The following is a 19,823-nucleotide window of genomic DNA, read 5'->3' as shown; positions in this document are numbered from 1 at the left end:
TGATGGAGAGCTACACTGTTGTCTAATTTCGTCATTAAACTTCATGAAATTACTTGCAAAGGGACAAAAATCTTGGCCAAGTTAAGGTAAAAAGACCATTTCTAGAATCATCATCACCCAAATTTGGAATAAACATTTTCCCAAAGGAATTTCGTCTCACAGCTATGCCCATATGTTTTCCCAGCAGCAGTAGTGCTTTGTTGTGTATTTCAGATGGCCGGGTGTCAAGCAAACCTGTTAGCTGTGATGCTGGAGGTCACTTGGTACGTGATGGTGGTTCAGGCAGGGTACGTGCTAATGGCTCAGGCAGATGACGACCCCCAACCCAACCACCCACCCCCTCTAACCATCAACCTGGGATTCTCCGGCCCTGTTAGGCAGACGCATTACCAGTGAGTTTATGTAAAATTAGACATATGGTACAAGGACAAGAGATCGGGCATTACTCATTTTACTGTATAATTCCCCACGGACATTTATTGCCACCTATTTATCAACATTACTTAGCTACATAATTTTACTACTACATAATTTAACCGTTACAGCTTGATATGAATCGTTGGTTAGTTATATGTTACCTTCAGTCGATCTTATTAAGCATTTTGGAAGACTTCATTTACTGAAGGGGTAAATGAACGGTACCTCTACCACTCCAGTTTAAAGTTTCTCCATAGTACTGAAGTGTGTGTGTGTGTGTGTGTGTGTGTGTGTGTGTGTGTGTGTGTGTGTGTGTGTGTGTGTGTGTGTGTGTGATAAAGATGCCTGACCTTGGCTTCCACAGGACCGACCTTGATGCCGGTGATCCACCTAGAATCGTCCACCCCCACCTGAACGGCGCCACTGTGCCAACGACGGTGACGGGCAGGAAAATGGTGACCATCAGGAAGCGCACTGTGTTTGGATTTCAAGGCATCAGGTACAGTTGAGTTCAGAAGTTCCTTGTACAGAAGCTTCGATTATAAGATACCGAAAATAAGGAGGGCATGCTTATATAACAATATAATTTGAGTACCATTAGGCTTTCAAGACAGCAGGTATGGTAATATAATTCTTGAGCTTCTATTGTGCATAAACTTGTTTGTTTTTACTTTTAGCTTCACATTTATGAACTCTGGTTACTTTACGACCAAATCGAACTGAATATTAAATTGAAAAAAAAATGCAAACAAAATCACTTCTGTAAAAAAAAAAATAATAATAATAATTTTGATGACTACTGGTTTCTCGTAAAAACTGATAAGGATACTTTATTGTATACTTCCTCAGGTACTGTAACATAGTGTTTAGATTAAGTTGTATTTGAGAATGATTTTTAAGGTATCAAATAATTCACAGCCAAACAAGAAATTAAAGTAAAAAAAGAAATATGCATCCAAACAGTTATTTCCGAAAACATAATTCATACTCATAGAAACCTTTTGAAACTAGCTAACATCTTTTATGTTTTTTTCTCTCTCTATTTTACTTTTAGATTCGGAGCGGCACCAATAGGAGAGAGGCGATTCAAGGTGGGTGATGACAGCTGGGTCGAGGTAGTTACGTAACTGCATCAGTACTATGGCTGGTCTTTTATATTTTATTTTCGGTACCGCCAGAGAATTTTATACAGCTCAGGGGAGACCTCTTGTACTGGAAGGGTTGTAAACGATCGCCATCCACCCCCGCAGCCACATGACCACATTCACGCGCCAGACTAGCACAACCACACCACACCAACGCTACCAAACCCCAGCATCACTACCGTCTCTCCGAGGTTCCGAACGCCTCTGTGCTTGGACGAGCCTTCGAAATAGCTACCGTATAATCCGAAACTATACTGAAAGCACTTTTTCTTTCTGCGAAGGCATTTCACTCTCTCGGAACCGTACAGTCGGGGTCAACAGATCCATTTCCCTATTTTGAGAATGAAATCTTGAAATCTTGTCCAACTAATCCTTATGATATAAAGGGTTGAAAAATCTATACTTTTTTCACCATAACTTGACTCAAATTTCACGTAGATCAGTGGCAGAAACAGACAAAACTGCAAACCTACATTCTTGACATAGCACTTCCTCGTGACTAGTTTCATCATATTCCAGTGTTAATCCATTGCTGCAAATGAAATTCAAAATAGAAAGATGGTAATTTTAGGTCAGACTAATGAGACAACCATATCGTTTCTTTCATTCGAATCTGAGACAAGTGAAAGGAATTCTGATTATGACTAGGTAAACATGTATATATTCAATGGGAAATTTAGATGATATGTTTTAAGGCAACATCCATCATGTTGAGTCTACTTTCAGTCTCATGACACTTATTTTTTCTTGACTATTGCTGATTAGGCTGATAGTATCCCTTTAGATTTTGTCACATTTTGGACAGTGTGAAGGAACTATAAGCCTCCAGTGTACAGATCTGTAAGTGTACTATTGTCTTCCACTGTACAGTGTTACCTGTTGTACCTCAGAGTCATACTAATTCTCTCTCTCTCTCTCTCTCTCTCTCTCTCTCTCTCTCTCTGTATGTCTGTATATCTATCCATCTATCTATCTATCTAAGAAACTATAATTATGTAAGAGTATTTGCTTCTCCCTATAGCCAGAAAACTGCCAATCAGTATATTTGTTTCCTGTGTCAAAAAAATAAATAAATAAATAAATCACATTATACACATATTTTATTTTTTTTCGCCTGCAGAAAACCGAGCCAGCAGGAGTATACTGGGAAGGGAATGAACTGAAGGCGCGTTCCAAGGGTCCCCGCTGTCCCCAGATGGACGCCATCACCTCCAAGCCCGCTGGGGACGAGGACTGCCTCTTCGTTAACGTCTACACCCCTTATGTGAGCAGTCAGGGACATGGATGTGTATGGGGGGGGGGAGCTGTGCAGGGACGAGGATGTGAAGATTATTTTACATCATCCACTTTAACATCATCAGATTTCTAAAAATATCCTCAAAACAATGATTAACTTTGGATGGCATCCCTTTCTAACATCTTCATTTATCGCAATTTTCTAGCAATCCTTGTTGAGTTTAAAGGTAGTAGTGCCATCTGGAGAAATATCTTCATGTCCCTTTTCATAAATTCCTCCTACATCCTGTCTCTAAATTACATCTCATCACCGCTGTGGCTTTAACTGGATCAAATTCATTTTCATAAGTGCCATGCATTTTAAATGGTACATTACAACAGTATTTCAGTCAGCTCAGCCTACCATTTAAATCAACAAGGGCATGATATAACTACTCAGGGATCCGTGGGCACTTAGAAATAATAATAAACTATAAATATCCTCTCTCTCTCTCTCTCTCTCTCTCTCTCTCTCTCTCTCTTTTCTTGCAGCTTCCTGATGACCTCCCCGACAACAAGAAGCTCCCCGTCATGGTGTTCTTCCACGGCGGGGCCTTCATGGTCGGCGACTCCTACTTTTACCGACCCAACTACCTCTTGGACAACGACATCATGCTGGTCGTCATACAGTATCGCATTGGCAGCCTGGGTAAGAGGGGCGCGAGCTTGACCTCAAATTTCTCCGCCTCGTACTCGTATCCTCGTGGGGCTAGGAGACTTTCAAACATCTCTTTCCCAGCGATTTATTCTCAACAGCATCACTTGGTTTCGTGTGTTATCATATATGTCTTCCTGATGTTATGAGTACCAGAATTAAATACTAATTCACCGTGAAGAGACAAACATAAATGCGGGAAGGATATTCAAATTTCCTACGCGGTGAAGAATATGGCTTTGAATTATTAAATTTAGTATTTGGTGGGAATTTTAATATGTCTAGGTCATCGTCATCATCATCATCATCATCATCATCATCATCATCTCATCATCATCCAGGCACGGCATTGAAATCTACTACAGATGGTCATTATATCCACACAATACACTCAAGCATATTGTGAGGATATAAACTGTGGCTAAACTTAGAACGAATTAGGCTGGTTCTCACAGTAATCAGAAATGCCACTGTATGGGTATTTTTAAAATGTTATGTTCTTTACCGTTTCATTTATACATCTTTTTTTCACTGCAATCAACTTCTGTGATGAATTTCACTCTTATTCCAGGTTTCTTCAGTCTGGACAACGACAACGCTCCTGGTAATGCCGGACTGTGGGACCAAATCGAGGCTCTGAGATGGGTGGGTTTTTAACAGTGGCCTTAGAAGATTCTGCAGTATCCCTTCCTATGTTGTTTATTTCTGCATTATAGAAGCTGAAACTTTCTTGCATGTTCTATGTGCTCTATATGCAAAGTTCTGTTGATATGAGAAATTTATCCCGTAATTAGCTGAAGAGAATATGTTGCCACTTTATATTCTTTGTATTATTTGTGTATATTATGGCATTCAAAATTTGTTCTGAGAAAATGTGAGCTTAACCTTTGCCGTGATTATATTACCGTTTTAGAAGATGTGTTGAATTGGGAGGTGTCTCTTAAATGAATATACTTGCACAATTTTCACCTCATATAACAAGTCTGGGACACTTAAGGATTTCTGTCTGCCTCGTCAATAACTTCGAGAGGATATATATTTTTTCATATATTCAGCTAATATAGAACAATATTATTACTCAACTTAGTGGAGAATTTTTAAACGAAAGGAGTTAAGAAAGAACTTTTCTGCTGAGGGGTTTAAGGATTATGTGTTTACAGGTCCAAGACAATATAGATGGATTCGGGGGAGATGAAACTCGTGTCACCATTTTCGGCCAAGGAGCTGGTGCGGCCTCTGTCAACTGGCACTTGTTGCTGCCCCAGACTGAAGGTGTGTGTGTGTGTGTGTGTGTGTGTGTGTGTGTTAACATTCAAGGGTTTGTTTTGGCTACACTCCGGCCGAGGAGATTGAAATCTTCATCATCCTCATCATGCTTGTTATCTTATCACGCATCATTCAAAGCATTTCCACATTTTAATTTATGCAGTTGCGCTTCACATACTGTACACTTGCCAGATAATTTGCAGACGATGGTTAATGCTCTTGAGGTATATATTTTTGCTGTCTCAGATGATAATATTCAGTTAACCTAAACACACAAATTCAGAGTCTTAAAACCTTGCCTTACAATCCATTGAGTACGCGTGGAACTTTATAAATTTTTTCCGGCCAATGCTAGATTATTGTATTCACTGGACTAAAGCAGCTAAACCCTCTTGATGACAGCTGGGAGACCTCGAAGCATATTCCGAAGACTACGAAGCCACAATATTTGGCTGAGAGATGCACATTGAATAGGCTACCGTAGGATTTTATTTTAGCTGTTATGTACCGGTATTACTAAATGAAATTAAGAGCATTATTGGCCTGTTTAAAAATGTGTTTCTGGTGTACTTTCAAAAAATGTAAATGCTGAATGCGTCACACTGTAAATATGTGGCATCACGACCTATGTGGCTGAACTTCTCACATAGTTTGCTCTGATTCAGCATAAGTGGAAACTCTCAATTCCCAACAGCAATTTTTTATTATTTCTTTATTTATTTATTTACTTACCTATTTACTTACGTATTTACTTATTTATTTACCTGTTTACTTATTCATTCATTCATTCGTTTACTTATTTATTCATTAATTAATATATTCATTTTTCACGTGCAGGTTTGTTCCACGGTGTCATTGGCAACAGCGGGTCGGCCCTGCAGCACTGGGCTCACGACCCTGACCCCGTAGGCTCAGCCCAGGTCGTGGGTAAGGCCATGGGGTGTCAGTACTGGGACGACCTCGACCTCCTGTATGTCTGTATGAGGGACATGGACGCACACCAGATGGTTGCCAAGATGGACCAGTTTTTTGTACGGAAATGTAGAAAATAGTATCTTGTATTATCTTTTTTCTTGGAGAGCTAGAATTTTTTTTTTTTTTTTTTAATACTGTCCTTTATTTTCATTATTGCGCTTGGATATATGGAGGCACAACAAATGACTGCCACGATGGAACGGTTCTTTGTAAGGAATTTAATTTTTCATGGATAACTAGGAAGTGTCAAATAAAACCTTGCGTTTATTTTCTTCGTGGAGAGCTTGAAAAATCTGGAAAAATGTTATTCTTTATTCCAATTATGGCGCTTGAGTGAGGGATGTGGACGCATATCAGATGACCATGAAGATGGAGTAGCTATTTGTAACGATAATGATGATGATGATGATGATGATAGATAATAATAATAATGTTCATATATTAATAATGATGCTAATGATAATGAAACGCTTTTCCTTTTGGTGTCAGACAAGTGAACTCCACAGAGGACAAGTGTATATTCCAGGACTGGCTCCCGTGACACAAGGCCTTAATGTGTCTGAGGAGGCGCGTCTGGTCACCAAGAGGCCCGAGGATTACTTTACAGAGGGCTACCTGAAGGACCTCCCACTCATGATAGGCGCCAACAAGCATGAGGGGTCCTTCGTGCTTGGACGTGAGTGTAAAATGGAGGGGTATTACAGTGACGTTTTTGCTTTATAACTTATTGGGTGTATAAGTAGGAAAGAGGAAGTAGTGTGTGTGTGTGTGTGTGTGTACAAGCCTGAATTTCTGATGATATTTTCTGAAGCATGTAATGACTAAACACTCCTCAACCTTCTATATCGTTACTAAATACACTTTGCAATGTGGAGTGCAGTCTGACCACATCAAATAACTGCAGATGTTACATAAATTATTCTCCAAATTCAGGTGCTTGTCACACCTTTGTGCACTCAGCTTCAATATGCTCAAAAATCTTCGATAAAAACTCCAGTTGGGATGCTGAATATAGCGCAGTTAGCTTCTGTATTCAATATTCCGTTTGAAACAAGTGTGGTTTTAAGATCATATATTCCGGTACGTATTTGAATATTCTAAGTTGATTTTTCCTCAGACTTGATATAAAGAAAGCTAAATAACTTTGGTCTCCTTGCAGTGATGTACTTAGGTTACCTGCACCCCAGCAATTACACAGCAGACAGCTACTACGTCCAGTACACTATGGTCAACGATGCGGTAAAAGCCTTTGGTAAGTTGTCATGCCATGGTTGTAATCATCCAGCTACTCCAATGTGTGTACTTCAAACAGGTCTTAAGTCATCACATTAAGTAATATTAGGGAATGTGTGATTATTATCTACCGGTAAATTTTGTATTTGCGCCGTATAAATCTTTCGAAAAATCCACAATGTTTTTTGAAAATCTTCATTAACCCATTCACCATGATGCTATACTATCTCCACCGTGATGTTTATACTTCATTCTGGGTACATGAATTACCTTTATTAATTCTGTCAATATGATGTTATTATATTTCAACTTGACTACCGCTATAGTACTTCCACCCTAACTTGACCTAGGTTTTCGTCCTTTTGCAGTTCATTTCATGTAGCTCAGTGGCTACTACTCTACATCCTTTCCATATGGCCTTTTCGTGACTAGCATTACATACTAGTACTAATCTCATGCTACAACTCGGTGATCAAGAGGGGATGATGGTAGTTTTAGGCAAAGGTAGAGGGGAGGTGGTGGCTGAATCGGTAGAGAGGCGGCCTGCAGTCTTGAAGGATCCAGGTTCGAATCCCGGCTGGGGCAGGGAACAGTTTAAGGATTTGAATATCATAAAAAGCAGACTTTCCTGATCTGCCAGATGACCCGCCGACATGTCATAAAAGTACCCCCGCTAATACCAATACACCAGTCCTGTATGAGACAGCCCTAGCATGTATTCAGTATGGACGGTGGGCGTTAGCGCCGAAGTGGTGACATGTGGAGATGTAGGAGGACTACTGGGCCTTGGGATATGCTACTGCCCCCGAGATATAGGCCCTGGAGCTTTTGCCCAGAGTCGGACACATAAAAAAAGAAAATAGGTTAAAGATTATTTTATGTAACGAAGCTAAGATGATGTTTTCGACAGGTATGGAGGACTTCACCCACGAACTCTCTGAATCTCTCCAGGACGCCTACTTCGTGAACCTGACCCTCAGTGACTTCAACTCCACCACCACCGGACTCATCGATGTAAGTTTGGCTTGTATGTGAAAATCCGCCACCATCGGCATACTGGACGGTAGCTAATTTTCGCTCTCCTCCCAATTTCAAGAGTCCCTTTATCTACTGTCTTCTCCTTGACCTCCCTAAATGCAGTGTTCAAACAGGATTAATCAGATTTGGACCAAGGAGTGATCTGTTGTAAATATGGAACTGGTAGTCTGGTTTAATGATAAAATAAGTGAGTGGCTGCTGTTTTTCGCAATAATTTCAGAATCTGGACTTGCAGCTTATCTGCATGGATGCTGGGTGTTGTCTGAACCTTTAATGTCTTACTGCTAACTCTCGATTGTTTTAACCAGCAAATGGCTTACATACTGAATGTGTAGTTTAAAAATAGGTGGGTTTAAATTCTTGACGTGCATGCAGATGCTTAGTGTTTCAACATCTTGTGTATCTTATTCTTGCTGTCCCCAGATAATTTTACAAGGCTAGATAGCTAAAAATAAGCGGATTATAATTCTCCTAACGTGGCTGCAGATGCTGGACGTTTTATACACAAAAGCGCATTGGAAGACGGGAGGGGGGTGGCAGACGGCGACATTGCACTCCTAGAATACTCCCAGAGAACTTCACTTCCACCCTTTTCGCAATGCTTTTTACTCCCTCCTGTAACTCTGGTGACGTGGTTACAGATGCTGGGTGTGCTTTACATGAAGGCTGGGGTGTGGCGGACGGCGGCACTGCACGCTCAGAACGCCACTGCAAGCACGTACTTCTTCTCCTTCGATTTTGAGTCCAACGATTCCCTGTTTGATCTCATCTTCTTTGGACACGATCCCGTACCATTCCGACCAGGTGGGTTTGGCTGGGTTTGGTCAATGGGTTTGGTCGTGTGCGATGGGCTGATTAGCGTAACAAACAGTAAATGCAGCAAGTGGTTGGTTATCATCGACTCTTAGAGGGTCCGACTATTAGAGAGTCAAGTTGCTGCAAATTTGACTTCTAGTAAACACGGTCGAAACTCTTGTGTTAGCTATAAATGATTAGTCATTTACAAAGATGATGTTCACACTGTTACAAACCTTATTACACATCTGAGAATGCTTTTTCCTGACAGTTCCTATTTGGTGCTTGACTGAGCTTCCCGTCATGAAAAACTTGAACTGTATCATTGCCAGCCCCAGATATACCGACTGATCACGTTGCCTCAAGAGCATGCCAGTCTTGTTTTGTTTACATTAGCTAACTCTCTCAGGTCTGTTTTATCGCATCACTGGCAATCGTCCTTTCGTCCACAGGTGTGACAGTGGGTGACGATCTTATTTATATGTTCCCGATGTTCCCCTTGGACAAGCAACAGGCACTGACGAAGGACCGACTCACCAGGATGTGGACCAATTTTGTAATTCACGGGTGGGTGCGGCTGGATGGATGTTATGTTGTAGCATCGTGTCAGTTTATCCTTTCAAAAAGATTGTGTCTGCTCAATATATTTTTCTCCCATTAGACATTTTTTTTCGGTTTGAGGAATCTTTTAATCAGTGAACGGGTTATGAAAATGTCCATCTATCTATCTATTGCAAGAAGCCACAATCCCGCAAGGGGTGGCTACTTGACTTTGTGTTATTTGTTTTACGGGGAGGGGCATTAACCCTCCACCAACCCACTTGCTGACACGTAGGGAGCACGTATGGTTTGGTTATATGGTTACCACCCAGCGTTGTAAATGATTTCTTGGCTTAAAGGAAACCATTTGGCTTGTCAATCAATGTAAAACCGCCTGTAAAGGAAAGAGATGCAATAAGAAGAGACAGGAAAGATGGGAGAAATAGGAAGAAAGGAGAGCAGCCACAGAAAAAAATAAAATGATGAAGGCTAAGGAACAAGTAGGCAGCACTACATCGAGTGAGTGGGTGATAGTCGCCACCACCCACCACTAGAAAATGTAACTACCATAATTTTACAAACTGGCAAAGTTCTTGTCTGAGAATAATTATTTATCTCATAATATGATCTCTGTGTTGCAGCAGTAGTTCTTTCCTCTTAGTATCGCCGAATGTGTTTGATACAATGATTGTCCGTTTCTTTTCCAATGACCCGTATGTTACAGTAATAATTACTTCCATTTAGTATGATTCATATATTACAATTTCAATTGTTTAGTCTTCGGAGGGTCTGTACTACGATTATTCTCCCTTCTTAATATAATCAGCTCGTTAATATACTAGTTTTTCCTCCAGGAAGGTAATCATGTTGTTACAATAAGAGTAAATTTCAGTCACAATCTGTATAGTATACAATACTATACGCTCCTTGCTGTAGCTTTCCTCTTGATACGATCTGCTTATGACAGCTTTTTTCTCTCCCTCTCTCCCTCTTGTCCCTTAGAGATCCCACCCCAGACGAGGACCAGACCAAATTAGAGGAGCTGGCCATACCCAAGTGGACGCCCCTCACCCCTGGCAACCACACCTACATGTTAATTCAGGACCGGTGTGCCATGCAGCTAGAGTATCCCGACAGGTATGTCTTGTTAACCCTCCAGCTTATTTACCTATTATTTACATTTCTTTTTGGCTGTCTCCATACGATTTTATTCAGCTTTTTATCATTTTTTCTGGCTATCTCCAGACGATTTTATTCAGCTTTCTATATTTCTTTTCTGGCAATCGCCGTACTATTTTATTCACCTTTTTATATATCTTTCTGGCTGTCTCCAGACGATTTTATTCAGCTATAGGATAGCTTTTTTTTTTTTCTTTTTCTTTTTTTTTTGAACTGGAGTGGTTTGGTACTGCCATGATTAACCCCGCCAATTCGAGAGGCCTTTCCTGAGCTGACTGAAATCGTCTGAAAATAGAAACACTTATTTAGATAAAACATCAGCATGTTTAGTACACTGTAATGTTAAAATCTTCAGATTCAGCATTCAAGATGGATAGACAGCAATTTTCGGCCAAGTTCAAATGAAAAGAGAATTGAAACAAAATTATTAAGATTTCCTGGATTTCCAGTAGATTACAAAAACACATTAACTCCTTTATTTGCCCAACAGGTGGCACATCGCAGTGAGGGAGGACGGTCAGCCGGCAAATTCCACCTATAGTTTATAAATATTTACCAGTCAAATGAGGACCTCGTAAATAGAGTCGTGCTTTAGGTGGCATAATAACCTTCGTAGCACCTCCTCCTCAGCGACTTATCTCCATCCTGCGATCTTTTTTTTTTTTTTTTTTCAGCAGTAACATTGAGGACGATACTGAGGTGTAATGGGTAGAATAAATCACTGAGGGTTTAACGTTAAGAGCTCTCCCACGTAACCACCCAGTAGTGTTCATCTACCATGTTTTAATAAGTTGGCCATGTGATATATTGCTTTTCTTCTTTCTTTTTTTTTTTTTTCATACTAACTGTTGTATTTTTTAAACTGAGGTCATGAACAAGCCCCTAAATTTTGAAGGGAATTTATAAAACACCTGTGAAAACAGCAGTAATTATTAGATGTGATTAGCCTGCATCTCATCTCCATTGAGTGTAGGCAGCAATGATATAGAACTATAGAAAATGTTTAGTTATCACACCTCTCAGTTCTGTAGGTCTTTCATAATAACTTGGCCCACACTTTCGTTCTTTTCTCTATTCCACATAGCTGATTGGCAGAAAAACACAATGATATGCCCTACATTCTTCCTAATGCACTTTTTCATGACTAGCCTCATATTCTAGTATTAATCTAGTATGACAACTTAGTATTCAAAATGGAGAGATGGCAATTTTAGGCCAAGTTAGAGTAAAAACAGTATAATAATAATCCGGCCGTAAATTTTCCTCTCATGTAGCACGAGGTTATGGAAGATAGTATACTATTTTTCGCTTTTTTTTCTTATATTTTGAGTCTATCAAAAGAATCTCGTGACTATTTACTAAGATACATAAATAACAAGAACACAATCTCTACCTCCATGATCTCAACACTCTCTTTTGGTTGATAAAGAAAATAATTTTCTGCATTAAAGTGTATCTGAAGCGAGTGTATGTTTGTCTGTATTAGAATATTAACTCATTTACAGCTTACCAAACAGTCTAATGAGTAATGCATGGAGTATCGCTGTGTCTGAATTATATAGAGTGGATTTTGCACACTCGAACAACAACAAAAATCTTTACTTCAGAAAATCGATGGTTTCACAATGAATGGTGTTGTTATTGGCGTTTTTTTTTTTTTTTTTCTAAGAACAACATTACTGGCTGGATATTTTTGAGTTTTGTTGTATATGGTTTTTTGTTTATGGTCTGCTGAGAAAAATAGCTAACACTTACAAGCGAAAGAATTTTACAGGAAAATATTTTCAAAAGTTTCGTCCACTGGAGAGTCGAAAGATCGTAAAACAAGTTTATTTATTCAGTGTACAGGAATATTTCTGTAAGTACTCATTTTCTGTTTCACATGATACTCACAGATGTGTGCTATGTCGTCTAACCATCTGTCAACAGTAATCGTCCAAGGACCTTATTCTTCCCAATAAGCCAGGTTATAATTAGCTCAGATATGTTTAGGAAAAAATATAGCTCTGAATATGCCTGTAACAACTTCTGCAAGGAACATGTATCACGGCAAAACTGCAGAGTATATTTTCTGGTTGGTTTGTGTTGGGATACTGCATGTCAACAATAAACAATGATACATTAATCGTATAGTTAATGCATTTTCCCTTTCTAAAAAACAAAAATTCCAGTATATGATGAGAATGATTTCCATTGATGGTTCACTGTGCTTAGGGAAACTCTTTCGCATCAGCTTGTCAAATTGAAGTTTTCCTTCTTTTGGAGAGTCTGGTCTGATATATCCTGTCCCCAGAAAGAGTGAAGCTTACACTCTCGTAATTATTGCCGAGCTGATCCCCTGTACTTCAATAAACGTTATTTCTATGTTCGACAGCACCACTCGTCTGTAAGCTTCTTCACCTTTCCTTACAAGAGGCATATCCGGGACTTTCAACAATGCATTCTACAAATGCAAATTCATAAATTACCCTCATAAGATTTCTGAATGTTTGTCTTCGCTTTCTCATCAAATTTACTTTATTGTTGATTTATAAGAGCTGTTTTAATGTCACTTTTTTTAAGCTTTTGGACCTGAGTGTTTCAGGGGTTTATGTTCTCTCAGCGCCTCCTCTCTGCCGTTAATGATCTGCGCCCAGATTCACAAACAAATTTACGGTGCATTTCCTATCGTATATGTGGTTTATTCTCGCAGAAAGGACATGGAAAATATAGAATCTTCCCATGTCCCTCGATCCTCATGCAAAACAAAGACTTAATTAAGAGAGAATTTTTATTTATTTATTTATTTTTTTTTTTTGGCTGTGAGGAAAGGATTAAGTACTAGAGACTGGCCAGAAAAGTGTATATAACTGAGGTGGACGGGGAGAGGGGAGACCAAAAATGAGATGGAGGGTGTGCGTGGAGAAATGTGAAAGGGGATGTGGGTTGCAGTGAGGACAGCCAGATAGCGGAGGACAGGGCTACGTGAAGGCCATTATGTTTGTGACCATCCCTTACGGGACTTTTTTTTTTTTTTTTTTTCATAATAATCATGGCGGCGCAACTGCCAGGGTCATATGCCGCCGTATAACAAAGAAGTAAAAAGCAAAAAACAAAAAATAGAGGATAAGCCAATAAAAAAGGAGAAATTCTAAATATCTTTAAGAAGTCCTGCCTCCTTGACAAAGGAGAGGGTTGCCCCTCCCAAGGCACAGGCATCCTCCCCAAGCACGGAGGAAAGATGATACACACCTCCATCCGTTTGGTGGTCAGAGAGGAACCGACGCCGTAAATCCTCAAGACTAGGACACTCCACCAACAGGTGCCGAACAGTCAAGGGAACCAGACAGTCATCACAGAATGGAGGAGGAGCCCTCTCCATTAAAAAACCGTGAGAGAAACGGGTGTGGCCAATGCGGAGGCGGCACAAAGCAGTCTCCCATTGACGAGGGAAGCCCTGGTAACTGAATGAGCCCACCTTCTGGCAAATCGAGCGCAACTTATTGGCACCCACAGCATCCCAATGCTCCTGCCAACAGCACCAAACTCTGAAGGCAATAAAGGAGAGCATATCTGCAGCAGGCAGACGATACAGAGGGGACTGTGCAAGAGGGGGACGAGCCGCTGCCGCCTTGGCCAGCTGATCAGCTCGTTCATTCCCTGCCACTCCTACATGAGCTGGAACCCAACAGAAATCTACACGACGTCCACGACGCCCTAAAAGGAAAAGCCACTCTAAAATGGATAAAACCAAAGGATGAGAGGGATTAAAAGACTCCATTGCAGAAAGAGCACTTCGTGAGTCACTAAAAACAGTAAAAGCAGTGTGGGGGAGAGTGAAGAGAATCTGAAGGGCAAATAAAATAGCAGTCAGCTCAGCCGTAAAAACAGAAGCAGTCACAGGGAGGCTCCCACCTCGACAGAAGGTGGGAAACACCACACCAAAGCCCACACCCGCATCAGACTTAGATCCATCAGTATAAACTGGTATGGAGTCCCCATGAGAAGAGGCATGCTCTAAAAACAGAGAAAATAAAACCTGAGAAGGAAGGAGGCCTTACTGGATGAGAAGAAACGACAAAATGTCACCCTGGGGAGAAGCCAGTAGCCCACCCTCGGGACACGGTGGGGAGTGATCGGCACAGAAGGAACAGAGAAGCTAGACATAATCGACTGCACCCTGAAACCAAAGGGCTTTGGAAAGGATGGCCGAGTGGCAAAAATAGGTGACCGAGAATCTTGAGAGATCTTGAGAAAGGGCACGGAGTCTGGGAGACGAGATAAGCGATACCAACATCTCATCAAAAGGGAAGAGCGGAGCAAGTCTAGAGGAAGGACACCAGCATCAGCCAACAAACTCGAAATCGGGGAAGATCGGAATGCCCCAGTGGCGAGACGAACACCAGCATGATGTATGGAATCTAAAATACGAAGCCGGGCTTCTGAGGCAGAGGAATAAACTTCACATCCATAATGAAGTTTGGATAAAATCAGAGACTGATGCAAGAGGAGGAGGGTCTTGCGATCAGCTCCCCAGTATGTGTGCGCTAAAACTTTCAAGAGACCCAATGCTCTGAGACACTCAGCTTTTACGTACCTCAAGTGAGGGACCCAAGTCAACCGGCTGTCAAAAATCAGCCCTAAAAACCGGGTTTCCTTTAAACACGAAATACGACGCCCATCTAAAAAAAGGTTTGGGTCAGGGTGGACTCCACGAACACGACAAAAATGCATGGCAACGGTCTTCTTGAAGGAAAATCGAAAACCTCGTTCATCAGCCCATCTAGAGACACGGTTGAGAGCCATCTGCATCCTCCTTTCTGCCATTGACATCCGTGAGGCAGTGACAGAGATTGATAAATCGTCAACATAGAGAGAGCCACGAACACCATCAGGGAGCACAGAAATAACGCTGTTAATTGCCACTGCGAAAAGGGTAACACTTAGTATGCTCCCTTGTGGCACACCATCCTCAAGGGGACGTGCAGTAGACAGCTCACTCCCGACTCGGACCCGAATAAAACGATTAGATAAAAACTCCCAGATAAAAGTGGGGAGTTGCCCACGGAGACCAAACTCATAAAGAGATTGCAATATACCATGACGCCAGGAAGTGTCGTACGCCTTCTCCAAATCAAAGAACACTGTGATATGATGCTGGTTAGTTGCAAAAGCCTGGCAGATGGAAGATTCTAAAGAAAGGAGAGCATCTGTGGTCGACCGCATCTTCCGAAACCCACACTGGACTGGAGACAAGTAACCACCCTTCTCTAAGTACCACATGAGCCGACTATTCACCATCTTTTCGAGGACCTTACAAAGGCAAGATGTCAGCGAGATAGGGCGATAATTAGTGGCCTGCAAGTGATCCTTACCCGGCTTAGGGATGGGGAGAACCACAGCAACACCCCATGAGGTCGGAAACCCACCATTGCACCAAATTCTGTTATACAGTGACAACAGAAAATGAAGGCCTGCATCAGGCAAGTGGTGTAAGAAGGCATATGGGACATCATCCAAGCCTCGAGACGAGTCGCGACACTGCGACAATGCCATCTGAAGTTCAGAAGCAGAAAAAGCAACATTATACGACTCCTCCGCAGTAGATGGAAAACTAATGCCCAAAGATTCCAGGTGCCGTCGGCGGCGTGCCGACGGGGATGAGGTGTCCTTCCTAGAGACATTAGCAAAATGAGCTGCAAATATCTCGGCAACAGACGAAGAATGAGCCACCACCACACCTGCATGAGATAAAACAGGAGGAGAGGGAACAGGAAATTTCCCTGAAATCTTCCTCACCCGTTTCCACACTTTTGTGAGAGGAGTCTGTGAAGAAATTGAAGAAACAAATGATGCCCAAGACTTCCTCCTAGCCTCCTTCATAACCCGCCGGGCATGAGCTCGGGCCCTCCTATATGCCGCTAAGTAACCAGGGTCACCTCGGTGACGACGAAGTCGGGAGAAAGCAGCACGTTTAGCCCGAACAGCAGAAGCACACTCATCAGTCCAGCAGGGAACTGGACGGCAAGGAAAGTGACCAGCTGTTCTCGGAATACTCTGCAGTGCCGCCGAGTGTAGTAAGTCTGTGAAATACTCAACAGCAGCATCAGTGCTGACAAAATCCTCCACACATCGGTTCGGGGAACACAGCTCCTCAAAAACCGGCCAGACCGCCCTATCCAAGCGCCAGTGGGGAAGACGACGCCGAGGCGCACTCTGTGTCGATCTTAATAAAATAGGGAAGTGGTCACTGCCATGTAAGTCTGGTAACACAGCCCATGTAAAATTCAGGGCTACCCCTGCAGAGCACAGAGACAAATCAATAGAAGTAAAAATACCCGTTTGACTATGGAAGTAAGTAACTTCACCAGAATTTAAAATGTACAGGTCCACATCCTCCACAATGGAGGCTAACATAGTACCTCTAGCATCAGCTGTGGAGCCACCCCACAGGGGATGATGACTGTTCATGTCAGCCAGCAAGAAATAAGGTGAGGGAAGTGCACGAATAAGATTTTCAAGATCAACCCTCTCAATGGTGGCACTAGGAGGGAGGTACAAAGAGCACACAGTATAACGACGGGGAAGGAAAATCTGGAGAGCAACAGCCTGCAGTGGAGTGTTAAGATTCACAGCAGTGAAACGTATGTCACTGCGTACTAGAATAGCCACACCCCCACCATGACCTTGTCCAGGAAGAGGATCTGAATAAAAAACCTGGTAACCAGGTGGACTGGGAGGCGCAGCATCACCAACCATTGTCTCTTGTAGGCAAACACACACAGGTGAATACTCAGCCAGAAGCCAACGGAGTTCCTCCCAGTTGGCTCGTAAACCACGGCAGTTCCATTGAATAATATTAGCCATTAAAACTACTGAAATAAAAAGGGGCAGGGGAGAGGGACAAACAGAAGACCATAAAAAAAATACTAAAAATATTAAAATGGAGGAACTAGATACACAAAAGAAAGGGTCACTTAGTGGAAACCACTGAGCGACCCTGGGAGACAATCTTCTTGGGAATGCGGATACGCCCACTAAGGGGCTTGCCACGGGCAGCAGCATGGCTAGAACGAGGGCCTGGGGTCTGCGAAGTGTTGGGAGACTTCACAGACACCCGTCGCTGCCCAGCAGGAGAGGAAGAGCTACTCCGAACCCTGCCCGGGGCCCCCAGTGAACCAAGAGGTCGAGCAGGAGGGATTGGGGTCCTGGCCTCCAAACGTGGAGGGGGCAGGACAGGATCCTCAGAGGTAACCGGAGGAGGAACATCCGATTCCCCGGAGGAAGAGGTGCCAGACTGACCTGACACCCCAGAAGCCCCCGAAGACCCAGAAGCAGGGTCTGAGGGCTGTTGCACAGATGGACTAACTACAGAGGATGTGGACTCCACGACCGACACCTTGCTTGGAGGATCTTCAAGACTCAAAGACTCTGAGGAACCACGATGACGTTTAGCAAATGAAGAATGTGCACCATGACTACCAGGGGATACCATTGATGTAGAGGTCGAATCTTGAACTGTAGTGGCAACCGTCTCAAGTGCGGGAGATTGTTGCACTGACATGGAATCAGCAGATGAAGGCATAGGAGCTGACACAACAGGAGGAACTCGGGTCTGCTGCTGGACAGGACGACGAGGACGGCTATGACCAGACAAAACTGATGCACAAGACACTCCGTTACGGAAAACAGATGACATGGCTCTACTCCTGGCCTCAGGAAAGCTTATTTTATCCCGATTACGGATGAGGAGGATCTCCTTCTCCAAGCAAAACCGGGCACAGTCTTTAGATGAAGCAGGATGTGCCTCACCACAGTGCAAACAACAAACAGGTCCAGGACAGTCCTGTCCTGCATGAGTGGATGCTCCACAACTGACACATACCACTGGGAGGCCCTGTTGCAAACGACGACAGACTCGCCCAACATGCCCGTACATCTGACAGTGATAGCAGCGTCGTGGATTTGGGACAAAGGGTTTGACCCTAAGGGACAACCAAGCCACCTTGATGGATGAAGGCAGAACAGTACAGTCGAACGTCAGCAACAAGGATGGAGTTGGGGTAAGAATACCATCAACCTTCTTCTGAAACCTCTCCACTTTGACAACCCTGTGGACCTGTAGTTCTTCAAGTAGCTTCTCTTCACTGTAGCGAAGTAAGTCTTTGGAGAAAACAACACCTCGACACTGATTGAAAAAAGCATGAGGGACACAAGAAAACAGCGCATCCGGGTCCTTACACTGGGCAGCCAGCCGGGAACCCTCTTCAGGGGATGTAACCTCCACTAGTAGGCTACCATCCCCCTGAGGTGAAATCTTCGGCTTCCTCCCACAGATTGACATAATGCGCCGATGAACAGTAAAAATATCCAAATTCCCAATAGGTTGACCATCCAACGTACGAATGGTGTAGTACCTTGTAAAATCAACCCTCTCAAAGACACCCGGCAGGACCTCACGGGCATGTCCACTATATGTTGTTGTGTGTGTCCGGCTCTTCTTTGTAGTGGCCGTTGACCGTAAACCACTGGAACCAGGTAGGTATGGTTCCAGGGTGGCAATATGGGTCTCACCAGCCAGAGGCACAGGAGGCGCACAGAAGGGAGATTCTAAAGGATGGTCAGGGACAGAACCAGGGTCGTCAGCTGATGAAATTTTATAAGAGGCCATATTAGACAAAAACTACCTTCATTCCCCCACCCCTCCACCCACCATGGAGCCCAACAAGGGGAGGCCATATGCCAGGGAAAGCACCACTGGCGACCCCAGAGGTAGTGGGAAAGTATACGCAGGTAACCACCAAGGGACCCTGACAAGGGTGACTCCAGGACGATAGGAGCCACCAGGTCCCCCAGTGCCCGCTTGACCCTAAAGCCACTAGGTGACTAGCCTGGATGGCTAGCCAGTGACCAGCCGATTGACCTGGTCGGGCCCAACCAGGCCACCCGTCTAGCCAGAATAAGGGACCAAAGAGGTGTATTGCTAGCTGCAGGGCGCACCATGCAGCATCACTCAACCTCCAGGACTCCCATCTCCCAGCATTACGGGACGCCACGCACGGCAAACACGTGGGGAGGCAACAGTCCCGCCCTAGATGGAAAATGGGCAGGGACTGACATCACCAGTAGGCCTCCTCTACCAGTGATGTAGGGGGTGCTTGGTCCACGACACTGCCAAATGCCGAACCCTACAAAGGTAGGCATGCCTCCAAAGTAGGTGGCACTGCCAGCCACGCTTCAAGCCCCGCCACCACGTCAAGGTGACCCCCCTCAGCGGGGCCCTTACGGGACTATGGAGCCTGGAAATAGATACAGATAACAAAAAA

The 19,823-nt window shown here is 43.2% G+C and overlaps 1 pseudogene; it reads left to right on the top strand.

The window, feature by feature from the left end:
- The first annotated feature begins 758 nt into the window (after positions 1 to 758).
- On the top strand, positions 759 to 11,066 carry LOC145401527 (juvenile hormone esterase-like; annotated as a pseudogene).
- Positions 11,067 to 19,823: the final 8,757 nt, after the last annotated feature.

The sequence above is a fragment of the Coenobita brevimanus genome, chromosome 6 (assembly GCF_032717465.1).
Source record: "Coenobita brevimanus isolate Jiangsu-jjx chromosome 6, ASM3271746v2, whole genome shotgun sequence".
NCBI lineage: Eukaryota > Metazoa > Arthropoda > Malacostraca > Decapoda > Coenobitidae > Coenobita > Coenobita brevimanus.
The sequence above is the reverse complement of the archived record's forward strand: the minus strand, read 5'-3'. Positions and strand labels throughout refer to the sequence as shown.